Source organism: Pristiophorus japonicus, chromosome 7 (genome assembly GCF_044704955.1).
Source record: "Pristiophorus japonicus isolate sPriJap1 chromosome 7, sPriJap1.hap1, whole genome shotgun sequence".
NCBI classification, from domain to species: Eukaryota; Metazoa; Chordata; class Chondrichthyes; family Pristiophoridae; genus Pristiophorus; species Pristiophorus japonicus.
Window position 1 is genome coordinate 29979575 of NC_091983.1, and position 18692 is coordinate 29998266.

Consider the following 18692-nt stretch of genomic DNA (forward strand, 5'->3'; position numbering starts at 1 on the left):
GCCGCAAGGATAAATCTGCCCCTGCGACTTTAAAATGGGGATTGAATTACGGTCTGCGCGCAATCGGCCATTTATTCCTCCAAAGGGTTAATTTTGCTCGTGTTCCTTTTCCAGGTCAACCTTTGGCGCCAATTTTGACTTTATTTTAATAAACAAAGGAAAAATATTAAAAGTTTGAATTTGGTAAAAAAACATAAATCACCTTAAAAAAAACAAACCACAAAACTGAACAATAAACACTGAAAAGCTTGAAGCCAAATCTAGCTATATATAAGTTTTCAGTTCATTGCACTTCAGATCTCATCATGGGGCTAGACTTTCCACTTCACATCGCTGGCCTAGTGCCCACATATTGCCCAAAATGGCCTGCTATCACCCATTTTGACTGAAAAGTGGAAAGTTAGGCTGGAACATTGCCGGAAAATTCTCGCCCCAACTTCCGGCTCACATTGCCGAGGTGATCGCTGAGATGATCGCCCGCACATCGCCCAGCCCAACTTTCGGCACGTCACCCACACATTGCCGGGCTGATCGCTCGCCGAGAACATCGCTGGAGAATAGTTGCTTTTCCCGGGCCTTCCTCACACAGCTGAGCATACGGACGCCATTTTGAATGTCGGAGGGAGGAGGCTGCTAAAAAACATGAGCTTATGAATTGTGAGTTATTTAAGGGTCTTTTACAGATAGATCCACTCACATTTATACTTATATTTAATAATTATAATAATATTAGCTTTTATTTAAGTAGATTAGGCATTTTCTTTTACTAAAAAGGACATTTATAGCAAGTGATAATATTAGTGATAGTGACCTATGGCTTCTCTGCCATTACTTGTAACTGCTCACACGCTGGCATCTGAAAGGATCAATCGAAGAGGTGGCAGAGTAATGCGGAGGCAGAGGAGGCGAACATACAGCCAATGAAGGTACAGGAAAAAGCAATCTTACCTCAACTTGTCTGAAAACACGTATCTTAGGAGGCTGCACTTCCGGAAGAGGTCATCTATGAGATATGCCAGCTCATCAAGGGGGATCTGCAGCCTACCAGCACAATCAGGACCACTTCGCCCATTGAGGTAAAGGTTACTGCGGCACTATCCTTATATGCATCTGGATCCTTTCAGGCTTCAGTTGGCGACATCCGTGCTATCTCTCAGCACGCCACAAACTGCTGCATTCGACAGGTGACTGAAGCCATTTATGTTCGCAGGATGGACTTTGCCTCCCTATGACCAGGGAGGCACAGACCGGGAGAGCTTTGGGTTTCTCGAGAATAGCAAACTTCCCCAAGGTGCAGGGAGCAATAGACTGCATGCACATCGCCCTGAAAACCCCTTTACAGAACCCGGAGGTGTTTCATAACAGAAAGGGATTCCACTCCCTTGAATGTACAGCTCGTTGTTGACCACAACTAAATTATCATGGCAGTAAATGTTACCTTTCCAAGCAGCATCCATGATGTGCACATCCTGCGTGAGAGTGCTATCCCTGACCTATTTGTCAATCAGCCAGAAGCTGGGGGATAAAGGATATGGCCTTGCCAGTTGGCTCATGACCCCCGCTGTGTAATCCCATGGCGGAAGCGAAGAAGCGTTACAACGAAAGCCACATAGCGACACGCAGCATCGTCGAAAAGACAATTGGATTGCTCAAGCAGCGCTTCAGATGCTTGGACCACCCTGGTGGCAGTCTAGAGTACCACCCTGACCCGGTCGCTGAGTTTATTGTGGTGTGTTGCATGTTGCATAACCTAGCTGTAAGAAGAGGACAACAAAAGTCAGATGTGGCTGCTGGTCCACCTCCAGAAGGAGTGGAGGCGGAAGAGGCAGACGATGAAGAGCAGGAGGAGAAGGAGGAGGAGGCTGGTGATGACCTCGGAGAGGACAATCAGCCTGGCGATGAATCCATGGTCCCACTACCCCACCCCCCAGAAAACTGGAGAAACTCAGTGGGAGTTACATGGTTACAAAGCTGTTGCTCCAGCAGCTCATAAATGAACACTTTGCATGAACTTACATTGGGGACAGTCACAGTTACATTTACAGTTATAGTTATGGTTAGACAACAGTTACATTTGCGTTGATTTACGTTTTAGCCTTGCCTGCTCGGCCCTGGCTTGGCCATTATTGTACAACAGTTGCATTAATGTTTAGCTTAACTTAACTTACATTATTATAAGACAATGCACAACAATTGTTAAATTCAATAAAAAATTTTATTAATGTAACAAGAATTTTAATTTTTCACAAACCCCCCCCAACTATAAACCAACAGTAACAATACAAGATAAAAAAGAAGACAACATTAACAATAAAATTAATAACAATAAAAATATCAACAATAACACCCCCTCCCTCCCTACCTACAGCCACGTTTCCCCCCCCCCCCCCCCCACCCCCCAGCTCCCCCTATCTTAACCCCACCTGTCTGTTTTGGTCCCCGGAAACCGAGACGAGTCTGGCTTGCAGTGGGCAACGGAAAGCCTTCCTGCTGTGGTGGGGGTAATGGTGGCAGGATTGGCTGTTGGGGGGCTGTTGGAGGGGATCGTCTTCCGAGAAAGAAGGAAGTTCTTCCTCCTGACTTGCTTGAGTGCTCGGGTTGGTACTCCTGCGACCGAGCACGGCACTTTGGGGTACAGCGCCGTGCGCAGCCAAAAGTGCATGCCCAAGGCATTGGTGGCGGCGGTCTGTTCGCGCAACTGTGCCAGATTTTGCCTCGCTTCCTCCGTTTGCTCAGCAAGCATCTGTGCAAAGCCCCGCGTGAAGTTGTGAAAAGCCTGGAGATGCTCGCAACTTATCGCGACCGTTTCCTCGCACAGGGAGATCAAGCCCTCCAACCGACCGTCCGTGGGAGCCGAGTGCAGACCTCGCTGACCCGACCTCCGTCGGGTCAGCGTGTGTACTATAATGCGCCTTGGCGTTGCCGGCTGCACGCCGCTTGGTCCTGGTGCCTCTTCTGTCTCAATAGAGACGTCCAAGGTGGATCACTCCCCTCTGTGTTCCTCCTCCTCCTCCTCCGGTTCTGTAGTTGTGGAGATTTCTTCCTCCTCCTCCTCCTCCGGTTCCTCGTCCTCCGTTCCTATCTCCACTTGCGCCTCTGGTTGACCTTCAAAGCACAATTGAGCTTATTGAGCTTATTAGAACATAAGGGTACACATTACCGAGGGACGTTGCATATTAATACATCATGTGGATTTCACTGCCCCAGAAAGCTGTTGCGGCTGTATCCCCTGCGCTCTTATTGCTTCTTATGCACAAAGGCTGCATGACATGACGTGACATGACATCATTTGTATATTGCATTATAATTACAGGACGTTACATTTTTAAAACTGTTTGACACATTACTCACGAGATGCACAGCGGGGTTTCACAAGAGCACGGGTGGTGGCCGAGCGACTGTGGGTGCCCACAAGCGCGGCTGCACGCTCCTCAAGGTCGGTCAGCGGTTGGAGCTGGGCAGGGTCCCTGCCGGTGCACCTCTGCTCTGACCTGTTGTTAGATATCTTCTTCTGCAAACGTGAAAAGAGCATAACATAAGCTAATTGACTAGGTTGACTCGGTAGTATCATGGATACACAAAAGTTTAAAACGTTACATGCAAATAGGATCAACGATTGATGCACCATTGTAACAAAGCTCAGCATGTTTAGGAGCAACAGCTTGATACATCTCTCTATACTGCAGCAGCCAGAGAGACTTAAAAAGGGCACAGGTTCATAGCCCTGTCCAGACATTAGCAGGGAATATATATATATGTGTATGCATGTATGCATTTATGTATGTATGTATGTAAATAATTTACAACATTTACAACAATTAATTAAATCAATACAATATTAAATCTGTACTTACTCTTGCTGACGCCACCAGGCTGTTCCAGCATTTGCAGCTCTGGTCCGAGCCACTCGCCTCGTTGGACGCCGTGGAGACCACATTGGAGATCTCGCTCCATAGCTTGTGGTAGGCCCGGGTTGGAGGTTTTCCACTGCCACCCTGGGTTAATTCGGCCCACCTGGAGTGCACCTCCTGGGCGAGGGCTTCATTCGCCTTGTCAGAAAAAGGCTTTGTCTTCTTCCGATTCCCCTCCACATTTTCGACTGATGACATTTTTTCTCTTTAAAACTGCTTTTATATCCTATCTCTGTATTCTCTGTATTCTCGATCCTTTATTCTCTACTGCTTTCCTCCTCTCCTTTCTCTCTCTCTCTGTCTCTCCCCCTCATCAATGGCCTTTAAAATCGTATGCGCAGAAGGCCGTTGCTAGGGAATCTTTTGCCGTCCACATTGCTGGCCGTTTGCTGGGCCCACGTAACATCGCTGACGTTTCACTTCATCCATTTCACTTCGCTGGCCTATCGCCGAGTGGAAAATCGCGATCCAAAAAATGGGCGATATTCCAGCGATCAGTAAGACTGACACATTGACCATCGCTGGAACATCGCCCATTTTTTGGGCGATAGCCAGCAAAGTCTAGCCCCATATTTCAGTGTCATAAGTAAGTGAAAAGAGGGAAGAAAGCCGGTCATTTCCTGCTGGTATTTCTGACCTTGATGACCTTTTCAAGAGATTTACAAGCATCTGCCAATCTATAGAAACTTCCCTCCCAATTAGCCGCAATTTGATCTCAGGATGGGAAAGACTACTTTCCCACATGGAATGGCATTAAAGGGAAAGGCCAGTTTAAACACTGCTCTGGTTTATCAATTGGGGTTTTCCTGACTATCTACTAGGAGATGTTTGTTTCTGGTGGAAGAGCGGCGAGAGATCGTGACGGACAAGCGATGAAAGATTGTGGCGGAGGTACGGCGAATGTTTGTGGCGGAGGAGCGGCTAAAGATCGTGGTGGAGGTGCGGCAAATGAGGGTACAGGGCCCAGAACAGCCGAAGGCCCAGGGGCAGCATGGGCCAGTCCACACTGTAATATGTGAGCGCACTAGGTCCATGTAGCAGAGCAGGTCTCCAGTCGTCCTGGTTAACCCCTGCCATTGGTAAAGACCTAGCTCTGTCAAGCCCATGTGGTGGCTGATGTGCAATGTTCACCACACATTAAAAAAAATCCACGCACAGGCATCTTCCACCCTTCAATTGGAGTTCGGGACTGAATATCGGGTCCTTCATTGAAACACCATGTGGAAGCAAGTCTTCCTCGTTCGTGGGACTGCCTATGATGATGATTTATTCCCCCAGCCTCTAACTGTGTCTCAACAACAACAAAAACAACTTGTATTTATATAGCATCTTTAATGTAGTAAAACGTTCCAAGGCGCTTCACAGGAGTGTAATAAGGCAAAAAAATAAATTTGACACCGAGCCAGATAAGAAGAAATTAAGGCAGATGGTCAAAGAGGTAGGTCACAACTGAAGATTGCAGTTAGCCTCGACTCTCGGGGGATAAGATTGACTTTGTGCGATGGTGTAAAACGGGTGAGAGTGAATCGGCAGCCCAATGGAAATAGCAATGGGGAGGAATGTAATAAGGGGCTGCCGACTCGTTATCGACCATTTTACACGGTCACACAAAGTCAAAATTACCCTCTCGTTGTGTGAGACTGCAGGAGATCGACTAGTAATAATAAAAACATTCAGCTTGGTAAACCGTACGGCACTCGCAGGTAGCGATGGTCAGGAAATCAGAAGCCCGAGGACCTTGCTTTTCTATCTGTTAAACTGAATGAATGGAAGATGAGGAGCTGCAGGCCTGCAAGCTGCAACAGCCCTCATCACTCCTCATGTTTTTAGTTTCGTCCATTTTCAGTAACAATACATCAACCAATCGATATTGAACACATAAATTGTACATTTTGTTGAAAAAAGAGCACAGCATCTTCTTCTGGTGCAAAAGGGGAACATTTTCATATGAAAATATAAAGATTCTCACTAGCAGAGAATGGTTCCAACACAGTAACATCTCACTACGCAGCTGTAACATGCCCTGCTTATCTATTTCATTTTCGTTAAATGTGCATATTTTAAGAACCTTCTAGTAACTCCTATGAGTGAAACTCCTATGTTTCCACAGTGCTTTCTCTATGATGCCAATTATTGACTTTGGAAAGAAATGTGCTACTTCCTAGAAAGCTCATATTTTTATTGCAAAGACAAGGGCTGGATTCTCCTCTTTGTGGCAGAGTCGTGATGAGCCGGGATTCCTTCCCCACCTCTCCAACTCGGCCCTGACACTGACCTACTTCCCTGGGTCAGGGGTCATTGAACATGCACAGTGGGGTCCTGCCACCACAGACTAGCCCCCTGCCCCACCCACTCTCTCTCCCCCCCCGCCACCCCCGCAAAATGCCAGGGTTGCCGCAGAGAGTCCACCACCGCAGCATCAGAAGAGATGGCCGGGCATGTAAAAAGGTGGAAGAGCCCCGAAGATCAACAGCAGGCACTGAGGATTACACGGGGAATTAAGACGGGGCCTGCATGGGAGTCCTCGACTCGACTCCGACCTTGGGACCACTACCACTGCTACCCAAGGCCTACTGCAATGTTCCGCATGGTGGTCCCAGAACGCAACGACAACTGGGGTGAATAGGAGAAAAATGGGCCAGGGACTCTGACCCCTGCCACCCGCCGTCCCCCCATTCCCCCAGTTCTCCTTGTTGGCATTTGCAAGTGCTGGAAAATTGGTGGCCAGCGATGATCCAGGTAAGGGCGTGAGATGAAATTGAGGTTGGGATAGTGAGATGGCGATAGTCCTCAATGCTCGAGGGCTATTGCGCCACTATTGCACCATCATTCTAGGTGGGATTATGGAGCAGAGTCCAGCTCAAGAACTCTCAACTGATATGATATATAAGGATGATGAATGACTAACTTGGGCCAGTGGGACAGTGTTAATGAGTACTGGTATTTTTCCACCTCACTAGATTGGGGACCATGCAAGCAGAATAGAAAAATTATATCTGTGTTGACAGAAATGATTGTTTTTCCTAATACAAGGGCAATTATATTACAGCTTTAGCATGGACATCTAATTGGGGTAGAAATTAGTCCACTTCTTGCCTGTTTTTCAGGTGTAAAACATACCAATGTAGCAGTCTGCCCATCTTGCAAAGGTGTTGATCCCACTGCTAAATTTGTCTGCCCATTTTATAAGCGTCCCGGAAAGCCACGTAAAACCGGTATTGTTCCATTGAATATGTAAATTAGGGGCCTAATGTCTGTAGACGACCCCTTTTCGGAATGTGTTGCCAATCAGCAGGGTGGGGTCCGGCCTCTGGATTCTTTCACTCCTAGGTGGAAAAATAAAAAAATGAAACGTTGCTGTGGAGTTGGAGGAGTGAGAATGCTCCCCTTACTCCACAGGTGTCGCGATGGCCACCCCCTCCAAGGACTTACCTGAGGGCTGCTCATGGTTAGGCAGGCGGCCAGACATTGCTGTCGCTGATGGGGAAAGCTGCTGAGGAGGTGCGACCAGCATCTTTAGGACCAGTGAGCATCTTTAATGGCAGTTTCAGAGAGGGCTTCTCTATCGTGCAGAGGATCCTATGGTGATAGCTTCAGCAACTTCAACACAAAATCCTCCTGGTACATACTGCATGGGAATTCCCCAGATGAGAAATAATCTCAAGGGACACTTCCCAATTAATTATTGAATCTTACAGCACACAAGGAGGTTATTTTGACCCATTGTGCCGGTGGCAAAAATAATCCAATTAGTCCCACTCCCCTGCTCTTTCCTCATAGACCTTCAAATTGATTTATCCAGTATTTATCGAGAACCCTTTTGAAAGATACTATTGAATCTGCTTCCACCATCCTTTCCGGCAGTGCATTCCAGACCATAATAACTCGCTGTGTAACAAGATTTCTTCTCATCTCTGCTCTGGCCCTTTTGCAAATTATCTTAAATCTGTGTCCTCTGGTAGAAACTGGTCGTATCATAAACCAGCATAATTTCTAACACCTCTGTTGAAACTCTACTTAAACTTCTCTGCTCCATGGAGAACAATCCCAGCTTCTCCATGTTACTGAAGTCCCTCATGCCTGTTACCATTTGAGTAAATATTCTCTGCACCCTCTCTAAGACCTTGACATCCATCATAAAGGGCCCAAGTTTCGAGCCGCGCCTAGAACGGCGCAGTCCCGACCTGGACGCCCGTTTTTCGCGCCACAAAGTGCGCCTAAAAAAACCTCCAGATTCTCCAGCTCCCTGCAGGTCCTCTGGCCCTCGGCACAGCGCAGCAGGAGCTGTAGGGGGCGGAGCCAGGTCCTTGCGCTGAAAACAGTGCCGGGACCTCTGCACATGCGCGCTACAGTGGGCGAGCATGTGCAGTAGCTCCAGGCGCCCAAAACTGTGTGGGAGGGGCCCGAAGCACGCAGCCCCTAGCCCTGGCCCAATGGCCTCACTGGGGCTGCGTGCATAAGGCTCCTCCCACGGCCAGCTCCTGCTTCCTTCCGACCCGACTCGACTCCCGCTTCCCGCCTCCGGACCGGACCCGACACCGACCTGACTCCCGCTTCCCCTCCCCCCCCGCCCCGGACCCGACCCGACACCGACCTGACTCCCGCTTCCCCCCCCGCCCCCAGACCCGACCCGACCCGACTCGCGCTCCCCCCCCCCGCCCCCGCCACCGGACTGGATCCGACCTGACCTTCCTCCCCCCGACCTGACCTCCCTCTCTCTTCCTCTCCCCGACCTGAACCGAACCGACCTCCCTCCCAACACCCCCCCCGACCCGCGCTCCCCCCGACCCGACCCAACGCCACCTACCAGTAAATCTGGTGCTGGGGACGGGCCCTGCCCGAAATCTCGGGCCCGGCCCGTTCAGCCTCCCTCCCCCTTCTCCTCCCCCCCCCACCCAATCTCCTCCCCCCCCAATCTCCTCCCCCCCCCAATCTCCTTCCCCCCCCACAATCTCCTTACCCCCCCCAAATCTCCTTCCCCCCCTAAATCTCCTTCCCCCCAATCTTCTTCCCCCCCATCTCCTTCCCCCGAATCTCCTTCCCCCATCTCCTTTCTCCCCCTTCTCCCCTTTATCCCCTTCTCCCCCCTCCCCCCTTCTCCCCCTCCCCCTCCTCCCCCCTTCTCCCCTCCTCCCCCCTTCTCCCTCCCCCATCCCTCCCCCTTCCCTCCCTCCGCTCCCCCCCTCTCTCCCTCTACCCCCCTCCTCGCTGTCAGAAACACAGACATTGACAGACAGAGAATGAGAGACACACACAGACAGACAGAGAGATAGAGACACTGACAGAGACTCTTTGGGGGGGGGGGGGGGGCATCCCAGCACGCTGTTGGAGGGCTCCCGGTGCTGCAGTCGGTAAATAGAAAATGTTTTATTTATTGAAAAAAAAAAAATTTTTCTTATTAATTTTTTTTTATTGATTTATTGTTTGATTTATTGATGTATTTATTATTTATTATTGATGATGTCTCTTTATTTGTAAAACTGAAGTGTTTAATGTTTGTAAACTTCCCTTTAAACCCCCCCCCCCCGCCCCCCACCATTCCCTATGCCTGATTTGTAACCTACGCCTGATTTTCTAAAGTGTAGACAAGGTTTTTTCGAGCGTACAAAAATCTTCACTTACTCCGTTCTAAGTTAGTTTGGAGTAAGTTTTCACTCACGAAACTTTGAAATCAGGTGTAAGTGGCCGGACACGCCCCCTTTTGAAAAAAAAATTCTGTTCCAAAGTGAAACTGTTCTCACTGACTAGAACTGGAGCAAACTAAATGACGAGAATTCCGATTTCTAAGACACTCGTTCTACACCAGTTGCTCCTAAAAATCAGGAGCAAATCATGTGGAAACTTGGGGCCAAAGTGTGGTGCCCAGAATCGGTGCCTGCAATGCTCTAGCTAAGGCCCAACCAGTGATTTATAAAGATTTAGCAAAGCTTTATCAACTTGTCCTGCCACTGTCAAAGATTTGTGTATGTGAAGCCCCAGTCTCACGGTTGCTGCACCCCCTTTAAATTGTACCATTTAATTTGTATTGCCTCGCCTCATTTTTCCTTCCAAAATGCATCATTTTACAATTCTCTGCATGAAATTTTATTTGCCATGTGTCTGCCCATTTCACCAGTCTGTCTATGTCCTCCTGAAGTCTGGTACAATCCTCCTTACTGTTTATTACATTTCTGAGTTTTGTGTCATCTGCAAACTTTGAAAGTATGAAAGCCCCCTATACCCAAGTCCAGGTCATATATCACAAAGAGCAGTGGCCCTAAACCCCTGGGGAACACCACTGTATACTTGCCTCCAGTCTGAAAGCAACACTCGGCTTTCTGTCTCGTTGCCAATTTCATATCCATACTGCCGTTGCCTTTTAATCCCCGGACTTCAATCCTATGAAGATAAGACCCTCCAAAATAAAGAACATTTTCAGTGTTGGGGCTTATTTTGCATTCAGAGTAGACACCCAGCTGGATTGCTGGCATCAACAGGGAGCACACCAATGCTGTAAAGAAGAATGAGAGTGTACTGAACCCATACCGTTACTGCACCACCCAAAGAAGCAAAGAGGAACAGGGCAGAGGAGCGCTGAAAAGAAAAAAAAATCTTTTGGCTTCGAGGCCCACAAATGTAAGTTTGTGGGAACCAAACTGACAGGAGAGAAGGCCTCCAATAGTTCTTCTCCCTCCAGTTACAAAACTGTTAGCCCGAACCTACCAACACCTTTCACCAGACGGTCCCAAGGAGCAGCAGGAGGAGCGTGGACAGGTTTGAAGTAGGCCAAGAAGCCATACCCCATCCCCTGCCAGAATCTACCTGCAGCCGGCTGGCCAGGTACGACCAGTGGCGATCCCAAGGGAGACGGGGAAAGAAGTTACGGTTGGGACGAGGAGCTAATGGTAGACCTCGTTGCTCGATTTTGCCTTGTTTTCCACTGCAGTGCAACCTGATTTTGGGTGTGTGTTTGTAGAGGAAGATTCAGCTCATGATGCCCTCCTGGTCTGAACCCATTGTTTGCGTGGCTGGGCATATCTTGCAACTTCCTCACTCCAAACGGAATTCAGGGCAGAATTTAAAGGTGATGTAAACCTGACGCATCGTCTTTACGTCGAAATTCTGAGCTGGTTAGATCTGCTGGCTGTACACCAATGTTCCCGCTAAGGTGCGCGCGCGACCACGTAGTTATCTGAAAGAACCCGCGCAGACTGCTCACCGGCTTTTACATTGTAAATACTGCACATGCGAGAAATTTAAAGGGACTGCGCAGAGCAAAGCGTTGCAGACAGGGTACATTGTTGTACACCCTACCAGGCCATCAGAGTTCGGGGCCCATTCCTTTTAAAACACATTTAAAATGTTGCTGCCCTTAATAACTAGAGCAAAATGTTTATTTACAGCAGGAAGAGGGTGCAATCTCTGAAGTTGAATTCATCTTTGCCTTCCTCCTGTTTGTAGCCTGTTACATTGCAGTAACAAATACAGGTTTTCCCACAAGAAAACCATTTATTTCCAAGTTCTATTCATGCGGTAATCTCGAAACCTAACCAGGTTTTATAGAATATTAAGAGGAGTCGATTGTAGATTTTTAAAGTATACACACATTTAATGAAAGCCATTTTAAACATCAGTCCTTCTTAGCATTGTTTGCTCTCTTTTCGCTCAGTTTTACCACACTCGCTTTCCTTCACATAATGTTTACTTTTTGCTGTATTTATAAATTGTACATTAAAAGGGAAATTGCACGTGAACTGATCTGAGATTTATTTTAGCCTGTAGCTTAATGCGAAACATATTTCAGCTTACAAAAACATTTCACACATTCTGAACGGATTCTGAATCATCTGTTTTAGTTCAAATCAAATGTATTAGATTTCAACACCATTCAGTGTTTCTTATTTATTATTTTCTGAATATTTGTGTGATTTTTATAAGCTTGGAGATTTCCAGGTTCATGCAAGATGTAAGTAAAGGCATATAGCCTTATTTTCTCAAGTTAAAGAGGCCATGCCTACCATGCTTGCCAGTTTTCCTTTTACATTATATATATATTATATATATGCATGGTTATTTCATCAATATCGAATGTTAAATGTAAAATGACTGTCAACTTACCTCACTCCAAACAACATGGGGGGCAATTGCGTAGCGCCCCATTTGGGGGCAGTAACAGCCGCGAGGTTGAAGTTCCTGTGCCAGGTGTGGAGGCCCCCCGCCCTGCTCACAATATTGGGGTTACCGCCCCCGAGAGCAAGTGGAGTGAAAAAGGCGAGCGGTGCAGCGCCACACGCTGGGACGCGTAGTGCTACTGCGTAGAAGGGGCCCTCCCCTTCATTAAAGGGGAGGGACATGCTGCTGACTCTACGGGCCCCTACCTGGACCATCAGGGAGTGGGGTGCCGTCGCTTCAGCCTGGCATTCAAATGGAGTGCCGGACTGCAAGATCGCAGCATGGACCCCGTGATCCACGATTCAACAGGCCAATTTTTATTTGTGCAAACGCCACTGTTATATATGTGGACTTGTACTTACTCTGTACAGCCACCAGAGGGCTCATTCCCCGGAGTCCCAAGGGATCCCATAATCCCTTGGGAGCACAGGTATTTAAGAAGGCTTCACAGGTTGGAGAGGCACTCTCAATAAAAGACTAAGGTCACACTTTGAGCTCACAGTGTTCAGTCTGACTCTTTCTCCATACACAACTAGCAACGAGATACAGATAGCGAACCCAAAGATGCAGAGAGCAGTGGGCATCCTGGAGAAATTTTCGGAGGGAGATGATTGGGAAACTTTTATGGAGCGACTCGACCAATACTTCGTGGCCAACGAGCTAGATGGGGAAGAGAGCACTGCCAAATGCAGAGCGATCCTCCTCATTATCTGTGGGGCACCAACGTATGGCCTCATGAAGAATCTGCTCACTCCAGCAAAACCCACGGAGAAATTGTACTGTACGACGATTTGTGCACACTGGTCCGAGATCATTTGAACCCGAAGGAAAGCGTTCTCATGTCGAGGTACCGGTTCTACACCGACAAAAGTTCTGAAGGCCAGGAAGTGGCGAGTTATGTCGCCAAGCTGAGACGCCTTGCAGGACATTGCGAATTTGAAGGACATTTGGAGCACATGCTCAGAGACTTTTTCGTACTTGGCATTGGCCACGAAACCATACTTCGCAAGCTTTTGACTGTAGAGACCCCAATCTTGAGTAAGGCCATAGCGATAGCCCAGGCGTTCATTGCCACCAGTGACAATACTAAGCAAATCTCTCAGCACACAATTGCTGCAACAAGTACTGTGAACAAAGTGATTTTGTTTTCGAATTGTAACATACAGGGCAGGTCACACATACCTGCAGCTACACGTCTGCAGATGACTCAGAGTCCACCATCAAGGGTGATGAATGCAAGGCCATTAACACCTTGTTGGCGCTGCGGGGGTGATCATTGTTTCCATTCATGCTGATTCAAAGGATACGTTTGCAAGGGCTGTGGAACAATGGGACACCTCCAACGAGTGTGCAGGCGAGCTGCTAAGCCTGATAAACCTGCAAACCACCACGTTGCAGAGGAGGACAGATCCACGGAGGATCACTACGAAGCAGAGCCTCAGATAGAGGAGGCAAAGGTACATGGGGTGCACACATTCACCACGAATTGTCCCCCGACAATGCTGAATGTTGAACTAAATGGACTCCCGGTGTCAATGGAGCTTGATACGGGCGCGAGTCAGTCCATCTTGGGCAAAAAGACTTTCGAATGGTTGTGGTGCAACAAGGCCTCAAGGCCAGTCTTAACTCCAGTTCACACGAGACTAAGAACTACTGTAAAGGTCTCCTATGATGGAGCGGTGCACAAGCTACCACTCTGGGTGGTATCAGGTGATGGTCCCATGCTGCTTGGCAGGAGCTGGCTGGCAAAGATACGCTGGAACTGAGACGACGTCCGAGCACTGTCGCCCACTGACGACACTTCGTGTGCCCAGGTCTTAAACAAGTTCCCTTCGCTGTTCAGACCAGGCATCGGGAAATTCTGAGGAGCAAAAGTGCAGATCCACCTAATTCCAGGGGCACGACCCATCCATCACAAGGCGAGAGCAGTATCGTACATGATGAGAGAAAGGGTAGAGATCGAGCTAGACCGGCTGCAATGAGAGGGTATCATTTCACCGATTGCGTTCAGCGAGTGGGCCAGTTCTATTGTCCGAGTCATCAAGGGAGACGGCACCATCAGAATCTGTGGCGATTACAAAGTAACTATCGATCGTTTCTCCCTGCAGGACCAATAGCCACTACCAAAGGCCGACAACCTCTTTGCAACACTGGCGGGAGGAAAGACGTTCATGAAGCTGGATCTGACTTCAGCCTACATGAGGAGGAACTGGAGGAATCATCGAAGGCCCTCACCTGCATCAACACGCACAAAGGTCTTTTTGTTTATAACAGATGCCCGTTTGGAATCCGATCAGCAGCGGCGATATTCCAGAGAAACATGGAAAGTTCACTAAAGTTGGTCCCACACACCGCAGTCTTCCAGGATGACATCTTGGTCACAGGTCGAGCACCTGCAGAATCTGGAGGAGGTTCTTAGTCGACTCAACCGCGTGGGGCTCAGTTTAAAACGCTCGAAGTGCATTTTCCTGGTGCCTGAAGTGGAGTTCCTGGGAAGGAGGATTGCAGCGGATGGCATCAGGCCCACTAACGCGAAAACAGAGGCAATCGGGAACGCACTGAGGCCACAGAACGTGACGGAGCTGTGGTCCTTTCTGGAACTCTTGAACTACTTTGGTAACTTCTTACCAGGTCTCAGCTCCCTGCTAGAACCAGTACATGTCTTACTATGAAAAGGGGGCGAATGGGTTTGGGGCAAAACCCAAGAAAATGCCTTTGTAAAAGCGCTAAAATTGTTATGCTCAAACAAATTGCTTGTGTTGTATGATCCATGTAAGTGTTTGGTACTAGCATGTGCTGCATCGTCACCTGGCGTCGGGTAATACAACAAGCTAATGATTTCAGGAAACTGCAACCGGTTGCTTATGCATCCATGAGTCTGTCTAAGGCTGAGCGAGCCTACAGCATGATTGAAAAAGAAGCGTTAGCGTGTGTCTATGGAGTAAAGAAAATGCATCAATATCTGTTCGGTCTAAAATTCGAATTGGAAACTGTCCATAAGCCACTTATATCCCTGTTTCCAAGAGTAAAGGGATAAATACCAACGCATCAGCCCGCATCCAGAGATGGGTGCTCATGTTGTCCGCATACAACTACGCCATCCGCCACAGGCCAGGCACAGAAAACTGCACCGATGCTCTCAGTAGGCTGCCATTGCCCACCATGGGGGTGGAAATGGCGCAGCCTGCAAATCTAGCCATGGTTATGGAAACATTTTAGAGTGAGCAATCACTGGTCACTGCCCGGCAGATCAAAACCTGGACAAACCAGGACCCCTTATTATCTCTATTCAAAAGCTGTGTGCTTCACGGGAGCTTGTCCAGTGTCCCAGTGGAAAGACAGGAAGAGATAAAGCCATTCCAGTGGCGCAAAGCTGAAATGTCTATACAGGCAGACTGTCTTCTGTGGGGCAATCGAGTAGTGGTCCCCAAGAAGGCCAGAGACACCTTCATCAGTGACCTCCATAGTACCCACCCAAGCATCGTAATGATAAAAGCGATAGACAGATACCACATGTGGTGGCCCGGTATCGATGCAGACTTAGAGTCCTGTGTTCACAGATGTAATACAAGCTCACAGTTGAGCAATGTACCCAGGGAGGCGCTGCTAAGTTTATGGTCTTGGCCCTCCAAACCGTGGTCTAGGGTACACGTCGACTATGCAGGCCCGTTCTTGGGTAAAATGTTCCTTGTGGTTGTAGACACGTACTCCAAGTGGATTGAATGTGAGATAATGTTGGCTAGCATCCGCTGCCACCACTGAAAGCCTGCGGGCCATATTTGCCACACACGGCTTACCCGATGTCCTGGTGAGTGACAACGGGCCATGTTTTACCAATGCTGAGTTCAAAGACTTCATGACCCGTAACGGGATCAAACATGTCACATCTGCCCTGTTTAAACCAGCGTCCAATGGCCAGGCAGAGAGAGCAGTGCAAACCATCAAACAAGGCTTGAAGAGGGTAACTGAAGGCTCACGCAGACTCGCCTATCCCGAGTCCTGCTTAGCTACTGCACGAGACCCCACTCACTCACTGGGATTCCACCTGCTGAACTGCTCATGAAAAGAGCACTTGAGACAAGACTCTCATTAATTCACCCTGATCTACATGAACAGGTAGAGAGCGGGCGGCTTCAACAAAGTGCATACCGTGATGGAGCAAATGTGTCACGCGAGATTGAAGTCAATGATCCTGTATTTGTATTAAATTATGGACAATGTTCCAGGTGGTTTCCCGGGCACTGTCGTGGCCAAAGAGGAGAGCAGGGTGTTTCGGGTCAAACTTTCAAATGGACTAATTCACCGGAAACACTTGGACCAAATCAAACTCAGATTCACGGACTACCCTGGGCGACCCACCTTAGACCCTACCTTTTTTGATCCCCCAACGCACATACCAGTGGCAACCGACACCACGGTTGACCATGAAGCAGAACCCATCATCTGCAGCAGCCCTGCAGGGCCCAACATACCGGGCAGCCCAGCAAGGCCAGCTATAAAGCAGCCCAGCGAGAGCCCAACAAATGATTGAACAACACCAGCTTTCACACCGAGACAATCAATCAGGGCAAGAAGGGCCCCAGATCGACTCACGTTGTAAATAGTTACACTATTGACTTTGGAGGGGAATTTTGTTATATATGTGGACTTGTATTTACTCTGTACAGCCACCAGAGGGCTCATTCCCTGGAGTCCCAAGGGATCCCATATTTAAGAAGACTTCACAGGTTGGAGAGGCACACTGGAGACCTGCAATAAAAGACTAAGGTCACACTTTACTTTGAGCTCACAATGTTCAGTCTGACTCCTTCTCCATACACAACAGCCACCTCCCCTTTAAGCAGCACCCCATGAGCGGCCTACAGTCCGGTACGCGCCGTCTGCAGCTGTCTCTGTCATCGACCAGCGCAGCTTCAGGAGGTGCTCCTGATTTCAGGCACTCCCGAAAATGTGTTCGAAAATGATGATGACGTCGTTACTGCCGGTGCAGCGGAACGTACCTCTACCGGTTACCACTGCCGCTAAACTCCCACAGAATTTAGCGGGATTATTATCGGCACTGTGCCTGGGCGAAAACTCGTTGGTGCCCCGTTAACGCCCCCCTGTGGAGTGTTTACAGGAGGCGAAAATGAGCCGTATTTCTCCCCCAGGTCTTTAAATGAGTTATTATCTACTTGACTACCACATCAGGGACTGCCTAAGAGAGAGAAGAGAGTTCTACTTAGAATTTCAAAAATCTCACTGTGTTGAAGAAAAACACGGTATAACACGGAAAAAGCCGGAAAACCCCGAAAAACACGGAAAAAGCCGAGAAACGCCGATAAACAGCGAAAAAGCCGAAAAACCCCAGATAACATAGGCGATGACAGGGACAGCTGCAGGGGGAGTGTACCGGGCTGTAGGATGCTCACAGGGCGTTGATTAAAGATAATAAATATAGAATTGGAAATGTCAGCACAAGCAGAGTGGCAGGACTGCAGAATGTGGGAATCTGTGCCCCCAAGCTACAACAACATCAGCAAGCAAAGAAACCCAAAACAAGGTCACCTAAATCACTCTAAAAGGGTAAGCGCCAAGCCAAAGGCCAATTCCAGTGGCTGGGCAGTTTGCAGGAGTGTGCCATGTACTTGGTCCTACAAGAGCACAGTGATGACATTGCACGACACATGTTGAAAATTGCGGGGCAACAAGACCTTGGGCAAATGCATGAAATTAGAGGTGCTAATGATGCTCAGACATGGAACCCCTGGGGACACCATTGACCAGAAACTTAACTGGACCAGCCACATAAATACTATGGCAATAAGAGTGGATCAGAGGCTGGGGATTCTGCGACGAGTGTCTCACCTCCTGACACCCCATCATCTACAAGGCACAAGTCATGTGTGTGATGGAATACTCTCCACTTTCCTGGATGAGTGCAGCTCCAACAATACTCAAGAGGCTCAACACCATCCAGGACAAAGCAGCCCGCGAGATTGGGACCCCATCCACCACCTTAAATATTCACTCCCTCCACCACTGATGCACCGTGGCTGCAGTGCGTACCATCTACAAGATGCACGACAGCAACTCACCAAGGCTTCCTCAGCAGCACCTCCCAAACCCACGACCTCTACCAGCTAGAAGGCGCATGGGAACAACATCACCTCCAAGTTCCCCTCCAAGTTACATACCATCCTGACAGTGGAAATATATCGCCTTCCGTTTATCATCGCTGGGTGAAAATGCTGGAACTCTCTCCCTACTAGCACCTTGGGAGTACCTTAACCTGAGGACTACAGCGGTTTAAGAAGGTGGCTCCCCATTACCTTCTCAAGGTACTTAACGGTGCCCACATCCCGGAATGAATTAAAAAAAAACATAATTCGAGTCTTGCACCCCAAATGTATGTCCAGTAGAAAACTTGGGGCGGTGCTTTTAAAACACATGTTCCTGCACGGGAAGGAGGGATGTGTGGTGATTGGTCGAAAGAAGAGCCCCCTCCCTCCTCCCCACCCCCGTCAGAATTTCACAAACAACAAAAGGAAGGGTGGAGACTTGGTGGAACCAGGAGCTCACAAATTCCTCCCCTGCCTGCCCATACTATGTTGAATATATGTTACCAGAGTCCAGACTTTTCTAGCTCCA

The 18692-nt window shown here is 48.5% G+C and overlaps 1 protein-coding gene across 1 annotated transcript in view; it reads left to right on the forward strand.

The window, feature by feature from the left end:
• The window catches only part of hmgcll1 (3-hydroxymethyl-3-methylglutaryl-CoA lyase like 1), a 240640-nt gene that overhangs the window by 9390 nt on the left and 212558 nt on the right, over positions 1–18692 (forward strand). The window lies entirely within an intron of this gene.